This window comes from Lathyrus oleraceus, chromosome 3 (genome assembly GCF_024323335.1).
Source record: "Lathyrus oleraceus cultivar Zhongwan6 chromosome 3, CAAS_Psat_ZW6_1.0, whole genome shotgun sequence".
Classification (NCBI taxonomy): Eukaryota; Viridiplantae; Streptophyta; class Magnoliopsida; order Fabales; family Fabaceae; genus Lathyrus; species Lathyrus oleraceus.
Window position 1 is genome coordinate 532,308,347 of NC_066581.1, and position 13,068 is coordinate 532,321,414.

Genomic DNA, 13,068 nt, shown 5'->3' on the forward strand with positions numbered 1-13,068 from the left:
TCCAACATCAAAGAAGCTTCAAATGAAATTTTGTCTAACATGAAAGTTGAAGATCTTTCTCTCCCATTTCCAAAAAGTCCAAGATCATGAACATCTGATGAATGGTTGAGAAGATATGATCAAATCATCATCAAGTGTGCATGGAACTTCCAAGAGCCATAACTTTTGATCTAAAACTCCAAATTGAGTGCCTCTTTTTGCATTGTGCATGTTATGACCAATATTTTCCAAAAACAACATTGCATTGCATGAAATTTAATCACATGATCATTTGGCCATGCATGTGACTTTTGGAGGGAAAATCATGAATTTAAAATTGGTACATCATATGAGTTTTTTAACCATTCCATCATGTTTGTTGGATCATTTTAAGTGGAAAAACACCATGCATGCTGCTGTTCACGTTCATGATGGCCATGCATAGGGTGAAAATTCAAATTTGGCATTACACCTCATATCTCATTAAAATCTCATTAGCCATGCCTAAGTGTAATTAGCAAAGTGATTAGGCAAGCATATAAAAGGCTAATCCTAACAGAATTTCTCACAATTCATCATTCTAGATCTAGATTCAAGTTTTCCCTCCAAAATTTCTCTCCACCATAATTCAAAATTTCTCCACATAGCACTTGATTTTTCTTGCATATTTGTGTTCTCTGATCATCATTTAGTGCAGAACAAGGTGTGGATCGAAGGTTTTGGTGAAGAATTAAGCATATGAAGCTCAAGAACATGGCAATGGAGATTCAAATCTGAGCTAGATCCAAGCCATCTCAAGCTTCAATTTCAACTTCAGACTTCATAACAAGGTTGATAGAGTGAATCTGGAGCTTGCAAGGCCTTGAACACGCTGCTGCCATTGATTGAGCTTCAAGAGGTGTGATTTTCGAGTCTCTTAATTCATGATTCTATGCATATGTTTAGATAGATCTTTGATTGCTGAGTTTGCTGATACTTTTAGAATTAAAAACGGTTGAGTATTGGCTGAGATATGTTGAGATGAAATTTTGAGTGCAAATATGTTTTTGCTCGATTCTCTTGATTTAGGAAGAATTAGACGTAATTGATGATTGATCTGTGTTCCTTGTTGGATAACCTTTCAAATGGTGTACCTGGTTGCAAAATCTGGAAAAAAAATATGAGGTTGTTACTGTTCCGCCACCGTCTTCATGAAGAAGACGGTGGTTTCCACCGTGCCAGCCACCGTGAGCACTGTTCTAGGGTTTTCTGGTTCGTTTCTGGAAAAATCACTGTGGATGCGCCTTTCACATTCATACCGTGTGTTCGATCCTTCAGTGTAACGCTTCTTTTTGTTTTAATTCTGCTGACTGTCGCTTGCATGGCATACTGTTGTCACTTCCATTGGCCTATATTGCTTGACTGGCTCCACGCAGGCTTTGACTAGTGATGTGGCTTGCCATATCAATTAGTTAAACGGTGCGTTTTGAGGCGCGCCTGTAGCCTCTTTGTCCCCTGTTCGAACCTGCCTGAATGCATTTCCACATTTTCATAATTCATTTCATTATTTTCATGTTTTTGCAATTTTTATTTCATTTTATGCATGCTCATTTAAAAAATCATAAAAAATAGAATAATGATCCAAATCATCCCCAATTTTTTCTCACATGCTCCTTGAAGTGTCTATTATTTTATGATGTGATTTCATGATTTTACCACTTCTGGATTTTGGATGGTGAATTGGTATTTGAACATGTATGCAAGTGTGACATGCTTCATTCATTCTATTGTGAAATGCTCATACATTGGCCAATTGATTTGAAATTTGGTATGTTGAATCTTAACACATAACATGACTTTTGAGGCTTGGTTGTGCATTTTTCTCATTTTTCATTTCTGTTTTAGACACATGAATGTATGATGTGACAATGTGTGTCACACAATTTGATGTCATACTTGTGCATTTTTATTTCTAGGTCAATTGAGCTTTGTTGATTCTAATTTTAGGCATGATGATTGTGTTTGACATGTTGTGTACACATAAAAATTTTCATGATTGTTTGATTCATTTCTGTTTTAATATGGAATTTTGATTCTTCATGTCCAATTGTGATCACCTTGTGTACCTTTTGCCTTATCTTGTGCAATTAATGACTTTGCTTGATGATTTTGACTCGGTCCTTTTTAGGACATGTTCATGATAGATTAAGTGTGCTATATGTTGAATATTGGTTGCTGTTTTGACTTTTTGCCTTACCTTTGACCCTAGCCTTGGTGCTAGTGGTTTGTACTCACTTTCTAAGCTTTGTATTTCAGGTTCAAGCTTCCAATCCTAATGATTGATGTAATCTCACTTCATGAGATGCAAATTACTTTGTGCACTAATCCTTTGTGTTGTAGGTTCATGGAGTGTGGTGGAATCACTTGAATTCTTGAGTCATAAAGCTTGACTTGTGTGCCTATTGAGTTGTAACACTGTGATTGACTGATTGGTTGTTTGTCTGAACATAGTACTGATTGTTTAGCTTTTCTCACAGGTACTTTAGTAGCTCTAACTCACTGCTTGAGTTGCTTTGCTTTGCTTGTGGTTGGCATACCACTTAGGTAATCCCTCTAACTCCATGTAGTCTGGAATCCCTGTCGTTTCTGTTTGGCGGGCATTTGGCTGAAGTCCTCCTTAAGAGGCAATGACTGTGTTTGTTTACTTTTGTGCCATGCACTTCAAGTCCTCCTAAGTGAAGAGGAAATTGGGAGATAGAAGGGATGTGCAATCCATCCCCTTCTATTCAGTTGAGTCTTTCATCTTGCTCGCACTACGTGCTGATGCATTTGAATAAACACCTAAGATCCTTGTATATAGAGTCAGTCAAGTGGAATAGAGTCCCACATTCTGGACTCCCACGTTTTCATTGATTAAAGCTCACCCAGGCCCGGGTTAAGAGCTATGAGGTCTAATCCTCATTACCTTTCATCTGCTCACCCTGACGGTCAATGTCAGTGGTTAAGAGCCCTCAGATACCCTTCCAGTTGGCTTGTTTGTCGAGGTTGATATGACCCCTTGACTAAAGCCTCACCCTTGATGTTTGAGCCCCCTTGTTGGTGTGTTTACTTCATGCTGTATGTGTTTGTGTGGTGTGATTGTATCCCCCGGGTTTGCTAGACTTCGCGTAGTCTCGTTTGCATGTCAATTAAGGTAGCACGGTTCCTTCGTCTAGGACTTCCTTTCTTGCGTGAGCTTTCCTAAAACACAAACCAACTTTATCCCCTCTTAAGGACACGTTAACTCCTTCTACCACAGGTGAGTAAGTCTCCCAAGGTCGAGCATCCGGTAGATTGCGTAGTAACGTCCTTCACCTAAAAAACACAAAACAAATAGAAATAGTTTAGCCGAACTACGGCAACTCTGATTCTCATGTCCAGATGAGATACGTAGGCACGAGATGCGATGTCTTGTCGAGTTTGACTGACAACTAACTTTGATCCTTTTCTCTCGCCCTCGTTGCGATCAAGACCTTCCCTTTCTCTTGCCCTAGTTGCAATCGAGACCCTTCTTCTTTTCGCATGCGCTTGTCTGGAGTCTGATTTAAGTCCAGTGATTGGCATTCGGTTTCCCGTTTGTTTGTTGTTTGTTAGGAGTCTGATGTAAGTCCAGCAATTGGCATTCGGTTTCCCGTTTGTTTGTTGTTTGTTTGGAGTCCGATGTAAGTCCAGTGATTGGCATTCGGTTTCCTGTTTGCGTTCCTTTGTTCGGAGTCTGATGTAAGTCCAGCGATTGGCATTCAGTTTCCTGTTTGCGTTTCTTTGTTTGGAGTCGGACGTAAGACCAGCCATTGGCAGTCTGTTTCCAGTTGTGTGTTTGCTCTGACGTCCCTGCGTCTTGTTTCAGTGTTTTGTTTTGGTGTGCGTTAGCCGAGCTACGAGTGCTCTGATTCTTTCTCTGGTTAGAGAAGATATGTATGCATAGGATGCGATGTCCTAGTGAGCACGTTTCCCGTTACCCCCGAACTACGTCGACTCTGATGTTTGTGTCTGACAAACTACGTAGGCCCAGGATGCGACATCCTGCCGAGTCCCCTTCTTCCGTCTTTCATCTGTGTTTCATTCCAGTGTGTGTGCAGTTTTTGAGCAGTTATTCAGCAACCTTATTCTATCCTTTTTGAGCGTGGATCCCGTCGAGTACGACGGACGTGAGGGGGTGCTAATACCTTCCCCTTGCGTAACTGACTCCCGATCCTTGCAATCTCTAGTCGTAAGACCATTTCCTTTCCAGGTTCACTTCGAGGGTTTCCTTTCCCTCCTTTGGGATAAATAACGCACGGTGGCGGCTCTGTGTCTTTTCCCGCCGGTTTTTCGCGTATGCGACAGCTGGCGACTCTGATGGGGATCTATAAAAGAAGTTGACCTCTTGCTGGTCCATCTTCCCTAAGCGAGTCAATCCTAGCGCTCTCTAGGATAGTTTTGGTTGCTTTTGGTGCTTTATTTATTGCATTTATGATTATGTTGTGGTTGTATATATGTGCATATATGTCTGCATGCATCATATTATCATTGTGCTGGCTATGTATCTATTTCTCTGTGGGGTGGGAATCACAAGAGGTAAAAGGCCCAATACACAGCTATGAGTGAACTCTAGGATACCTAGGAATAGAGTGATTCATGGGAAGCGGGTGGTATGGCGCCACTTAGCGGAACATGATATCACGAGCAGTTCAGATTCTGATGGGGTATTATCGTTGCATACATCTGGTGTGTATATGATGATATTCTTGAAAGGGTTGTTTATCCTGCGTTTCCCTTGACCTTACCCTGGCCTAGATGACACCCGTGAGTGGGGAGGGATTGAATCATTTGCAGGTACTGATGGTGACTATGGTTCAGTTGGACTTATGGATATCTATCTCTGACACGCTGGAGTTCTGTCCGTGATATCTATCAGCGGGTTCCGTTTATTTCGAATCCCCGGGTTGAATTTGAGAGTACTCGTTCAGAGGATCTGGTTGTCATCCGTTCAGTGGATGTTCCTGTGATGAAGGTGATATGTCCTCCGTTCTGTTTATTTCGGATCCCCGGTTGGATTTAAGGACTGGTGTTCAAAGGATCTTGTTGTCATCCGTTCAGTGGATTTCAGGTGATGAGGGTGATATAACCTCCAGTTCCGTTTACTTCGGAACCTCATGAGTTGGATTTATGGTGACTTGGTCCTTCAGATGGTGGTGACCAGTTCAGAGACCTGGATCCAGTTTAGTTGATATTCAGATGACTTGGAGGATGCACAGTGACCTGCATTCATGCATTTGCATCATTCCCATTTCGCATTCATCTGCATCCAACCCATGTCTATCCGTACTCAGGGTCCATTTTTGATTGAGATTCTGGTTGAGAGACATCCTGATGTCAGAATGTTATTGTCAAATTATTATCCGTCTCGATGAAGCCAGAGTCAAAGGACAGAATCTTCCTCATACGGATAGACATGACATTGCATGTGTGAGTCATATTAACCTGTTTTCTGTTTTGTAGGTGTCAGTATCTAACCAGTGCACATAGCTCTTCCGCTCAAGTATCCTGCCAGACGCAACAAGCCCAAGCTGATGGATCCACCCAACGCCGACATTCTCGAATTGAAAGAGATGATGAGGGAGTTGTTCAATGTCGTGCGAGGGCTCGCCTTGGGGCAGAAAGCAATTGCTGAGAGGTTGGAGAGGACTGAAAGCCGGTTGGGAATGGAGAAAACTCAGGGAAAGGCTCTGTCGTCTGGAGTAAAGAAGCCCTCTGGTAATGGTCAGCACAAGAAGGAGGTTGAATCAAGTGGTACACATGCCAAAAAGGGGCATGGTAAAGATCGTTACCACCCGTATGCTGCTACAGTGACTATTCCTGCTGGTAATCCATCTATACAACAGCAACAACAGCCACCTCAACAGAGAGCACAGAAAGCTGGATGCCAAGTGAAGAAGGGGACGACGGATCGTCAGTTTGATAAGCCACCCGTGACTTATACCCTTCTATTTAAGAGGTTGAGGGATCTGGGGTTAGTTCAGCCGAGGATATTGGTTCCTGTAGAACTACATCGGAGGCCTGCAAATTACGATGAGAACGCCAGGTGCGAGTTCCATTCTGGGGCACCCGGACATGACATTGAGGGTTGTAGAGCTTTTAAGCATGCCGTCCAAGATTTGGTGGATTCTAAAGCCATCAGTTTTGCACCGACACCAGATGTTAATGCTAACCCCGTGCCAACGCATGGTCCTATGGGAGTGAATGTGATGTCAGAGGACAAGGGAAAAACCGAGGTGACGAATGTGGATCAGCTAAAAACTCCAATGTCTGTGGTCCAGAGGCATCTGATGAAGAGTGGAGCTTTCCCTGGTTGTGATAATTGTTGTGCGGCTGTCGCTACAAATGGGTGTTCAATGATGAGGGAAATGATTCAAAGAATGATGGATGTGGAAATGGATGGTGTAAAATGTGAAACACCGAGTCAGGCAGTTGAAATCGTCAAGGTGGAGAAGGCCATCTGTGCTGAGAAAGAGAGGAAGTTGTCCATGTCTTCTTACAAACAAGCCATGGCAGTGGTGAAGAACGGAGAAGCCCTAGGCTGGGGAAAGATCATAGACATTGTGGTGAAAGCAGATATGTTCGGGGTTGGCTATCAGCCAGACCAAGACTCGTCTGGGCAAAACAGAGGACGTCGTCAACCGTTCCCGTTCATCAGTGCTGGAATGTTGGATCCAGATCACGCCTGTGCGGTGGATGAAAAGATTGACAGTGACTGCGAGCTTGACTCGTGGATAAAATCGTGCGTACCAGGGAACTGGAAGGCCTCAAAGATCATCACTGTCACTCATCAGGAAGAGTAATATTTCTGTTTTTCAATTCTGTTTGCATGAAAGCCATACGTTTTGCCCAAAACGTAATGGTCCATTGTAAGGGCCACCTCATGTGTTTCATTTTGCAACATTTTGCATCATTAATAAATGGATGTTTTTGTAGTAAAAGCGGTGCTCCCTGTTTTTCATTTCTTTTTGCAGTTTTAAAAAAAATAAAAATGGCAAAGTTTATTTTCATTTTTCTTTCCTCTTGATTTGTCTCGTTCCGACTTCAAAAGTAATTCTCCGGATCTCATTGATGACAATTCCGTTACACCTTTGTATGACTTCGACAATTCGATCTATCATGCCAAAGAAGAAGGCGAAGAAGATTGTGATTTGCTGGAATTAGCCAGGTTGTTGAAACAAGAGGAGAAGGTGATTCAACCGCATGAGGAGCGAGTGGAGATTGTTAATCCAGGCACCGAGGAGGTCAAAAAGTGAAAGTTGGGGCCGCTCTGGAGGCAAATGTCGAGAGCAGAAGGGTATCCCTGTTGAAGGAATATGTTGATACCTTCGCCTGGTCGTATCAAGATATGCCAGGGTTGGATACCAATACCGTTGTGCACAGGTTACCATTGAGAGAAGACTGTCCTCCAGTGAAGCAGAAGCCGGTGCTAGAAAAGGATGAAAATGGTGAGAACGTGTGTGGACTACCGGGATGTGAACAGAGCTGGCCCGAAGGATGGTTTCCCGTTACGTCACGTTGGTGTGTTGGTGGATAATACAGCTCAGTTCTCAGTGTTTTCCTTCATGGATGGTTTTTTCTGGCTCTAATCAAATCAAAACGTCGCCAGATGATATGGAGAAAACAATGTTCATCACACCACTTTTTTCTATAAGGTGATGCCAGTCGATCTCAAGAACGCCGGTGCCAAGTATCAGAGGGCCAGGATGACTTTGTTTCATGATATGATTCATCATGAAATTGAATGCTATGTTGATGACATGATAGCAAAGTCCCAAGCAGAAGAGGGGCATCTGGTCAAGTTTGACCGGTTGAGACAGTTCAGACTGAGGTTGAATCCGAGTAAGTGCACGTTCGTAGTGCGGTCCGGTAAGTGGCGGAGGCTTATTGTGAATGAAAGAGGAATCGAGGCTGATCCTGCTAAAAAAAAGGAAAGAGATATAAAAAAAAGAGTAAAAAAAAGAAAAAGCAGTACAAGAAATGCCTGAGCCGAGAACAGAAAAGGAGGTTCGTGGTTTCTTAGATAGATTGAGCTGCATTTCACAGTTCGCATCTCATCTAGCAGCCACGTATGAGCCCATATTCAAGTGATTGAGAAAAGATCAAACGGTCAGGTGAATAATGATTGCCAAGGGGCATTGAAAAATAAAAGAATATTCGCAGGAGCCTCTGATTCTGATGCCTCCCTGTGGAGGGAGACCGTTAATTCTGTACTTGACAGCCCTCGAGGGATCTATGAGGTGTATTGGGGCAGCATGACGAGTCTGGTCGAAAAGAGCATGCAATTTACCTTAGCAAAAAGTTTACCGACTGTGAAACAAAATATTCATTGCTTGAGAAAACTTGCTGTACTTTGGCATAGGCTGCTCGCCGACTGAGACAGTATATGCTGGTTCATACCACTTTATGGATTTCCAAGATGGATCTGATCAAGTACATATTTGAGAAGCCAGAATTGACCGGACGGGTTGTGAGATGACAAATGATTTTGACTAAGAAAGCAATAAAGGGGAGTGTATTGTCTGATTACCTCGCCCAGCAGCCCATTGAGGATTATCAACCGATGAAGTTTGAGTTCCCTGATGAGGACATCGAGGTTCTCAAATCGAAAGATTGTGAGGAACCGATCCCGGAGGAGGGGCCCGACCTTAAATCCGAACGGATTCTGATGTCTGATGGGGTTGTTAACGTGGATGGTAACAGAGTTGGTGTTGCTTTGGTTACGCCAAAGGGGGTCCCACATTTCTTTTGCTGCCCGGCTAGCATTTGAATGCACCAACAACAGTGTGGTTGAACACGAAGCTTGTATCCTGGGTATCGAACCTCGTTGCGTCTACTGGGGAAAAGCCTTTCTCGCTGTGTATAGGACGGAAGTCGTGCTACCAGTCGAGGTCCAGATTCCGTCAGTGAGAGTCCTGATGGATGTAAAATTGAAAGAGACGGAGTGGGTAAGGACCCGGTATGAAGAGTTGAGCCTAATGGAGAAAAAGAGGCTGGCAGTTATTTGTCATGGGCAGTTGTACCCGGCGAATGAAACGTGCTTTGGACCGAGAGGTGCGACCTCATGGGTGTCGTGTGGGAGACGTGGTGTTGAAAAGGATCCTTCCTCCTCAGAGATCGTAGAGGCAAGTGGACACACAGTTATGAATGCCCATTCGTGGTCAAGAAGGTTTTCTCTGGCAGAACCTCGTTGTTAACGACCACTGGTGGCGAGGATTCCCCATCCCTTGCGAATGCGGACGCAGTTAAAAGATACTTCGTAAAAGAGACCCGCTGGACGAAAAGAATAAAAAAGTCCAGGCAAAAAAGGGCATCCCGGCGAACCAGAAAAAAAAATGAGAAAGGTTCGGGCAAAAATTAGGGATAAAAGGAAAAAAACTGTACACCTGGTAAGTCGAAAACCTGAAAAGGCGGCTTGGACAAAAAAGGGTATCCCGGTGGACTGAAAACCCGAAAGGGCGGTCCAGGCAAAAGAGGGATTGAAACAAACAACTGCGTCCAGCATGATCGTTTGCGCTTTGGTTAAAACACCATGGATGATATCTGGCAGAGATCGGTCGGAAGCGTCTTGTTCAAAAGGCAGAAAGTGCGGAGAGTCTTGAGGACATATGGGGTGTAACCGAGTTGAAACTCGATGAGATCGCGGTTTCACATTGTCATTAGGATAGATTTTTCCTTTTGTGCGCAATTACCTCTTTTCAGGGATTGCTTCCTTTGTGTTGTCCAGTCACGAGCCACTTTTGGTTCAATCAATAAATGCGTGTTCAGTCAAATAATTTTGGTTTTTGTTTTCATTGCCGCTTTGATTGCAAAAACATCCGTTTATTTTGATAAAGAATCTTTGCATTTTAAAACATAGAGGTCCCTTCCGATGCATGTTTACAAGATTGAAAACGTGAAATCTTACTCGGAATTCTGAGTGACCTAGGTGTTGAAATTCTGGCACGCCTGGGGCACGCTTTTATCTAACGATCTCTTTTGCAGGTGCTGTTAGATATTCTCACTCACTTGTAGGTTGTGATGTGAAGCAATTTTGACAAGAGATCCCCGCAGAGTCCAATCAGGGGCAAGGGATTGATGAACGGTGAAAAGACGACGAAAGAATAGCGACGATCCTAGAGGGTAATCAAGAAGACTCTTCAAAGTCTGAGGATTAAAGAGTTGGCCCGGATCTGAAGAGATCGTTTGTCTCGAATTAGAGAAAAAGACGAGAATACAAGGTGATGAATCAGAAGAGACCAGATGAGTCTGGGAGTTCTCAAAAGTGGAAAGGTGACGCTGTGGTTGGATGGTGAACACCAGTGTTCGATGAATCGACGGGCGGTCCGTGTCAAATAGGTCGTATCTCCCCAGCAGATTCGAGAGCGGTGTTTCCTCGGCAACCAGGCCTGAGATTGGGTATCACCCCCAACAGGGTTGAGAATGTAATCCCCAGCAGGGTCGAGAAGAGTATTTCCCCAGCAGGTCTGAGGACTGTTAGCGTCCCTAGCGAGCCCGAAGGTTGCCATATCCCCAGCGAAGGCGTCGGTGGGTGGTTTATTCCTCAGCAGCCAGGTCTGGAGTGATGTAATCCCCAGCAGGGTTGAGAATATTCCCCTAGCAAGTCTGAAGTTGGCAGTTTCTCCAGCGGAGGTTTGCATTTTTTATTTCCCCAACAGAGGTGGGAATTGTTTGTTTCCCCAGCGAAGTCCCCAAGCGGATCGAGCTCAGTGGAGGTCGTCCCTGGTGATGATTGTCCTTTTCCCCGACAGTAGTGCTATTCCCCAGCAGGGTGGAGACTTGAGTGATGTTGAGCTCCTCAGCAGAGTTCCTCGAGCTCCCCAGTGGTGTCCCTAGAGGGGACATGTTTTTATGCATTCATCATTTAGATAAGCATAGCATATTGCATCATTAATTGCGTAGCATTTCCATGGTCATGGAGCATTACGCTGAAAAATTCATGCATCAGCATTGCAAGCATCAACTAGCCCTAAGCTGTGGTTACCATTCAAGAATTGGTTGAGCTGGTTGGTGAAGGTGTTACTCTGAGGAGTTTAGCGTCGCGACGTTGGGTCGTCCGGGGCAATTTCAGAGTTGGTTTCCCCAGCATGGTTGAGAGGTTGGTTTTTTCCCCAACAAAGGACTCCCTGGTTGAGTGGGTCTATCTTCCGTTTCGATAATGACAGAACAGCAAGCGTCCCCAGCAGTGTTATTCCCCACAGAGTTGGGAGATTTAATCAGGAAGCGTGTGCTCAGCAAAGTGATCATTTGCTTTCCCAACAGGAGTTGTCCTCCCCTTTGCATCAACCGGATTGGATCATATCCCCAGCAGAGGCGGATCATTTTTCAACATCTGTACGGCACATTTGCTACAGTTTCTCCTGACAGCATTCGGAATCGATAATCCCTAGAGAGGTTTATTCCCTCACCCGTCCGCGAAAGGAAAGCGTGACTCCCCAGTGTAGTCCCTGACAAGTGTCTGCCTTGTTTGACATATGTAGATGTCATCCTTACGATGCCAGTAGGTGTCGTGTTGATCCCCGTGTGGGTCTCCTTTCTTTTGGTGTCAGTAGACATCATCTTCCGATGTCCGTAACATCGAGTCTCTTCCCATTCGTCCGTTGGCGTCTGGTCGTGGTTTCTCTTCCCATTCGTCTGTTGGTGTCTGGTCGTGGTTTCTCTTCCCATTCGTCCTTTGGCGTCTGGTCGTGGTTTCTCTTCCCATTCATCATCTTTCGATGTCTGGTCGTGGTTTCTTTCTCCCATTCATCCGTTGATGTCTGGTTGAGTCTTTCCCATTCGTCCGTTGGCGTCTGGTCGTGGTTTCTCTTCCCATTCATCCGTTGATGTCTGGTCGTGGTTTCTCTTCCCATTCATCATCTTTCGATGTCTGGTCGTGGTTTCTTTCTCCCATTCATCCGTTGATGTCTGGTTGAGTCTTTCCCATTCGTCCGTTGGCGTCTGGTCGTGGTTTCTCTTCCCATTCGTCCGTTGGCGTCTGGTCGTGGTTTCTCTTCCCATTCGTCCTTTGGCGTCTGGTCCTGGTTTCTCTTCCCATTCATCATCTTTCGATGTTTGGTCGTGGTTTCTTTCTCCCATTCATCCGTTGATGTCTGGTTGAGTCTTTCCCATTCGTCAGTTGGTGTCTGGTCGTGGTTTCTCTTCCAATTCATCATCTTTTGATGTCTGGTCGTGGTTTCTTTCTCCCATTCATCCGTTGATGTCTGGTTGAGTCTTTCTCATTCGTCCGTTGGCGTCTGGTCGTGGTTTCTCTTCCCATTCATCATCTTTCGATGTCTGGTCGTGGTTTCTTTCTCCCATTCATCCGTTGATGTCTGGTTGAGTCTTTCCCATTCGTCCGTTGGCGTCTGGTCGTGGTTTCTCTTCCCATTCGTCCGTTGGCGTCTGGTCGTGGTTTCTCTTCCCATTCGTCCTTTGGCGTCTGGTCCTGGTTTCTCTTCCCATTCATCATCTTTCGATGTCTGGTCGTGGTTTCTTTCTCCCATTCATCCGTTGATGTCTGGTTGAGTCTTTCCCATTCGTCAGTTGGTGTCTGGTCGTGGTTTCTCTTCCAATTCATCATCTTTTGATGTCTGGTCGTGGTTTCTTTCTCCCATTCATCCGTTGATGTCTGGTTGAGTCTTTCTCATTCGTCCGTTGGCGTCTGGTCGTGGTTTCTCTTCCCATTCATCATCTTTCGATGTCTGGTCGTGGTTTCTTTCTCCCATTCATCCGTTGATGTCTGGTTGAGTCTCTCTTCCCATTCGTCCGTTGGCGTCTGGTCGTGGTTTCTTTCTCCCTTTCATCCGTTGATGTCTGGTTGAGTTTTTCTTCCCATTCGTCCGTTGGCTTCTGGTCGTGGTTTCTTTCTCCCTTTCGTCCGTTGGCGTCTGGTCGTGGTTTCTCTTCCCATTCGTCCGTTGGCGTCTGGTCGTGGTTTCTCTTCCCATTCATCCGTTGGCGTCTGGTCGTGGTTTCTTTCTCCCATTCATCCGTTGATGTCTGGTCGAGTTCTTTCCCAGTCATCAATAAATGTCTGGTCGTTCCTTTTTTGGTGTCGGTAAACACCATCTT